We start from the raw sequence: 6,309 nt of genomic DNA on the forward strand, positions 1-6,309 counted from the left end.
ATGAAAAGAGACGACTTATAGCTATGAACGGTGCTGGACCAAAATGTCCTCTACAATGCGTGACGTCACGTGCACGCGTCATCATACCGCAAAGTTTTAGCATGATACTTCCGCGCAAAATTTAAAATTGCAACTTAGTAAACTAAACGGGCCGTATTGGCATGTGTTGCAATGTTAAGATTTCATCATTGATATATAAACTATCAGACTGTGTGGTCGGTAGTAGTGGGTTTCAGTTGGCCTTTAAGTCCCGGCAGGCTCTGTTCACAAAAGCCACATCACCGAACTACGGTGTCTTTTTGATAATTGACACCATGTTTAATTATAATTGTAATATTTGAATGATGATAAATGAATGTGTTGTGGCAGTATGTAAATTTCACCAACGCGGTGGTTTGTGGAAACATTCATTTGCTTTTCCAAACATTTTTAATGAACTGCCAACGTTAGAATGCAAAACACTGATACAAAAGTTCACTGTGTTCTTCATGGTGTTTTCGAAACTGCACCAATTTTTTCCTCAGTTTCCAAAATACATCAAGTGTTATGCCAAGACGATTATTTGTAGTATGTACATTTTCAGAATGTACTTGTTCTATTTTTGGCCAAAGTAAGACAAAGAAACAACTTGAAGTTGTCTTTATTTTTAAGTTCTAATGCCATTATTTTACCAGTCCAGCCTGCGTGGGAATATATTTTTCCTTCATGTGGTCCTTGAGCTAAAATGAGTTTGACACCCCTGCTTTACATTAAATTCTGGTTTTACAAATGCCCACTGCACATCTCGGTCGCCCTTATAACCAAATAGGAAACAAACTTTGAAATAGACTCTGCGTGATCACTATAGCGCCCCCTCTGTACAGGAAGTTAATGCAACAATAGCCCTGCACCTTTACCACATTGGGGGTAAACAACATTGAAGACTATCATTACGGGGTTACCTTTTCATAATCTTCATAATTTAATGTAGAAAAATATCAAGGTAAGATAGGCAATTAAAAAATATTTAAAGAAATCAACCTACAGTACTACATCTTGGGACGGCGTGGCGCAGTGAGAGAGTGGCCGTGTGCAACCCGAGGCTCCCTGGTTCAATCCCCACCTAGTACCAACCTTCAAAGTCTTTTGAATTTCTTTTAAAAATGTTGTTCTGGAAAATCTAAAAGAAATAATGATTTGTCTATGTTAGAAATATAGCTTGGTCCAATTTGTTGTATATGATAACAAAGTGCAGATTGGATTTTAACCTATTTAAAACATGTCATCAAAATTTTAAAATTAATCTTAATCAGAAAAAATTACTAATGATGTACCATAAATTCTTTTTTTTTTTTTCAAAAAGATTCGAATCAGCTAGTTTTTCTCTCCTTTTTTTTTGGTTGAATTTTGAATTATAAAGAGTTGAAATTGAAGATAAACTATGTTTCAAAATTTAATTTTAATTTTTTTACCCTGTTTTCCCCTCTTTTAAACTGTTCAATTAAGTGTTTTTTTCATCATTTATTCTCTACAAAAAACATTCCGTAAAAGGAAAAAAAATGTACGAGGGAATGACAGACAGAAATACCCATTTAAAAAAAAATATAGATGGGTTAAAGGTAAATTGAGCAAATTGGCTATTTCTGACAATTTATTTAAGTGTGTATCAAACTGGTAGCTCTTCGCATTAATCAGTACCCAGGAAGTAGCTCTTGGTTTCAAAAGGGTTTGTGACCCCTGGGTTAGAGTGTCTGTCCTGAGATCGGTAGGTTGGGAGATCCAACCCCGGCCGAGTCATACCAAAGACTATAAAAAAAAAAAAAGGGGACCCATTACCTCCCTGCTTGGCACTCAGCATCAAGGGTTGGAATTGGAGGTTAAATCACCATCAATAATTCCCAGGCGTGGCACCGCTGCTGCCCACTGCTCCCCTCACTTCCCAGGGGGTGATCAAGGGGATGGGTCAAATGCAGAGCTACAACTGGGTTATAGTAACACAGATACGATTGTATATACGGCGGATACTGCAAATATCCAAAATAGTTTCTCTTGTTTTGATGAAATAACATTAGAAGGATTGTTACAACGTGTAAATGGAATAAAACAAACAACATGTTTACTTGACCCACTTCCTGGGAAACTTATCAAGGAGCTTTTTGTATTATTAGGTCCATCAGTGCTAAATATTATAAACTTATCACTTTCCTCGGGCACTGTCCCCCTTGCATTCAAAAAAGCGGTTATTCATCCTCTCCTTAAAAGACCTAACCTCGATCCTGACCTCATGGTAAACTACCGACCGGTGTCTCACCTTCCCTTTATTTTGAAAATCCTCGAAACAATTGTTGCAGAGCAGCTAAATGAACACTTAGCGTTTAACAATCTATGTGAAACCTTTCAATCCGGTTTCAGGGCAAATCACTCGACTGAGACAGCCCTCGCAAAATTGACTAATGATCTATTGCTAACAATGGACTCTGATGCGTCATCTATGTTGCTGCTCCTCGATCTTAGCGCTGCTTTCGATACCGTCGATCATAATATTTTATTAGAGCGTATCAAAACACGAATTGGTATGTCAGACTCAGCCCTGTCATGGTTTAACTCTTATCTTACTGATAGGATGCAGTGCGTCTCCCATAACAGTGTGACCTCGGACTATGTTAAGGTAACGTATGGAGTTCCCCAGGGTTCGGTCCTTGGCCCTGTACTCTTCAGCATCTACATGCTGCCGCTGGGTGATGTCATACGCAAATACGGTATTAGCTTTCACTGTTATGCTGATGACACCCAACTCTACATGCCCCTAAAGCTGACCAACACGCCGGACTGTAGTCAGTTGGAAGCGTGTCTTAATGAAATTAAACAATGGATGTCCGCTAACTTTTTGCAAGTTAATGCCAAAAAAACGGAAATGCTGATTATCGGTCCTGCTAGACACCGACCTCTATTTAATAATACAATTTTAACATTTGACAACCAAATAATAAAACAAGGTGACTCTGTAAAAAATCTGGGTATTATCTTCGACCCAACTCTCTCCTTTGAGTCACACATTAAAAGCGTTACTAAAACGGCCTTCTTTCATCTCCGTAATATCGCAAAAATTCGCTCCATTTTGTCCACTAAAGACGCCGAGATCATTATCCATGCGTTTGTTACGTCTCGTCTCGATTACTGTAACGTATTATTTTCGGGTCTCCCCATGTCTAGCATCAAAAGACTACAGTTGGTACAAAATGCGGCTGCTAGACTTTTGACAAGAACAATAAAGTTTGATCATATTACGCCTGTACTGTATATACCTTTATATACATATATACATACATATATACCTATACTGGCTCACCTGCACTGGCTTCCTGTGCACTTAAGATGTGACTTTAAGGTTTTACTACTTACGTATAAAATACTACACGGTCTAGCTCCAGCCTATCTTGCCGATTGTATTGTACTGTATGTCCCGGCAAGAAATCTGCGTTCAAAAGACTCTAGCTTATTAGTGATTCCTAGAGCCCAAAAAAAGTCTGCGGGCTATAGAGCGTTTTCCGTTCGGGCTCCAGTACTCTGGAATGCCCTCCCGGTAACAGTTCGAGATGCTACCTCAGTAGAAGCATTTAAGTCTCCCCTTAAAACTCATCTGTATACTCTGGCCTTTAAATAGACCTCCTTTTTAGACCAGTTGATCTGCCACTTCTTTTCTTTCTCCTATGTCCCCCCCTCCCTTGTGGAGGGGGTCCGGTCCGATGACCATGGATGAAGTACTGGCTGTCCAGAGTCGAGACCCAGGATGGACCGCTCGTCGGGACCCAGGATGGACCGCTCGCCTGTATCGGTTGGGGACGTCTCTACGCTGCTGATCCGCTTGAGATGGTTTCCTGTGGACGGGACTCTCGCTGCGGTCTTGGATCCACTTGAACTGAACTCTCGCGGCTGTGTTGGAGCCACTATGGATTGAACTTTCACAGTATCATGTTAGACCCGCTCGACATCGATTGCTTTCGGTCCCCTAGAGAGGGGGGGTTGCCCACATCTGAGGTCTTCTCCAAGGTTTCTCATAGTCAGCATTGTCACTGGATGTGAATCCTCCCTGCCCACTGGGTGTGAGTTTTCCTTGCCCTTTTGTGGGTTCTTCCGAGGATGTTGTAGTCGTAATGATTTGTGCAGTCCTTTGAGACATTTGTGATTTGGGGCTATATAAATAAACATTGATTGATTGATTGATGAATTTCACCACACCTAGTATGTGTGTGACAATCATTGGTACTTTAGCATGCGGCCCCTGGGCTTTAATTTGCCCACGTCTTGTATAGACAGTTCTTCTGAAAGTGGGCCATAATATGTGTGTGATAACAGGATAATAGCGTATATCTCGACACATAAGAGAGAGATTAATAAACATTTACTTTGGGGAGCGTGAAAAAAATCGGTCCCGTAGAAAAATATAATTATGCCCAAGTTCCATATAGCTAGTTTAATGCAGTATTTCTTAAAGTTGTGTGGTGGGCCCGTGGGGGGAAAGAAAATTCTGTCCCTCAAGGGGTTGTGGCAGAAAAAGAAGTTTTTTGTGCAGTTATAATGCAAGCCGTTTTTTTTAATAGTGTCAGCATGCCGGAAAACAAACAAATGGCTTCCAGGCTCCACTTTGGTCACCCCAATTCTACTTCAACTTCTGGACAAAAAAACCCCACACATAAATAAGTAAAATCAAGCATCACTTGTCAATGTATGATTTTAATGGTGCAGATGTTTCTCATAAAATTTTTCTTTCACAAGTTGAAAAAGATAAGTCATTTCATGGTAGTTTTATTAAAGGGAATTCTATCAGCTTCTCCATGATTGTAATTATGACATCAAACAACTGCGGCTGAGATGGAAGAAAACTGAGCATCATGAGCAGATCAAATAGTTACACATATCCATGTGAAGTTGACGTTCTTAATAATTGAAGTTTACAGATTTAATTCTGCGTCCTTGCATTGTATTATTAGTGCTCCTATTCAAAGATGAACGTGTTTACATGCAAGATTTTGTCATGAATATGCTACCCTGAGAGTTTCCCATAGCAATAGAGCTTCTGTAGTATATGCTATAACTCTTCCCAGGTTTGTGTGTCACTGCCAGCTAAAAACCATGCATGGAGGGGTGGGGGTGGTGGTGTCTAGTTAAAATAGATACCGAAAAAATGATGTCCCGATCATTTGTGGATAACTGTAGTGTTTTTGTACTTTAAAATTTGGTCTCATTAATGTAGAAATAACTAAAAACAATGTATGATTGTGACTGACAAACCAGACAATTTATCAGAGCTACTAGCAGGGCCGCACATGGATACATTTGGGCCCTTAGCATAATTTTATTCAGCGCTTCAAACCCAGTACATCTTTACACAAGACCAGCGCATTAACACTGCGTACCATGGGAGACATTGACAGTACCTACGGAAATTTGCTATTACATCGTTATCAGTGATGGAGCAGGAAGGAGCGATGAAAAAAATTGCAGAAAAATGAAGCGCCCTGTGTATTCAACATTTTACATGCCTCTTCCTGCAAAATATTTTTGAAGCTTTTCAGGTGGAATTATTTCCCATTCTTGCTTGAGGTACAGCTTAAGTTGTCAACAGTCATTGAACCCTGTTGTGGTATTTTATGCTTTATAATGTGGCACACATTTTCAATGGGAGACAGGTCTGGACTACAGGCAGGCCAGTCTAGTACCCACACTCATTTACTATGAAGCCACACTGTTGTAACACGTGACTTGGCATTGTCTTGCTGAAATAAGCAGGGGCGTCCATGATAACGTTGCTGGGATGGTAACGTGTTGCTCCAAAACCTGTATGTACCTTTCAGCATTAATGGTGCCTTCACAGATGTGTAAGTTGCCCATGCTTTGGGCACTATTGGCAGGCATCAGATTCCAAATGAGCTAATATTTGCACAAAATAAAGTTTTCCAATTCAAACGTTAAGTATCTGGTCTTTGCAGTCTATTCAATTGAATATAAGTTGAAAAGGATTAGCAAACAATTGTATTCTGTTTTTAATTTACCATTTACAAAACGTGCCAACTTCACTGGTTTTGGGTTTTGTACATTAGCTATAGTTCTTTTGTTTGCTATCAAGCAACATAACATTTAGGGCGGATTGTGATGAGTTTTAGGAAATGTCCAAAATAACAAATGATTACATTTTGGGAGTGACCTGGATCATCGACACCATGTAGTGCCCCCCAGTGCTGCTGTATTGTGAGGAAGCGTGTTGCCTGTTCATTGCACTTGTGAAAGTCTGCGCTCTCCGAGTGTGTACTCTATTTCTTTTAAACACTT

The sequence above is a fragment of the Nerophis ophidion genome, linkage group LG16, assembly GCF_033978795.1.
Source record: "Nerophis ophidion isolate RoL-2023_Sa linkage group LG16, RoL_Noph_v1.0, whole genome shotgun sequence".
NCBI lineage: Eukaryota > Metazoa > Chordata > Actinopteri > Syngnathiformes > Syngnathidae > Nerophis > Nerophis ophidion.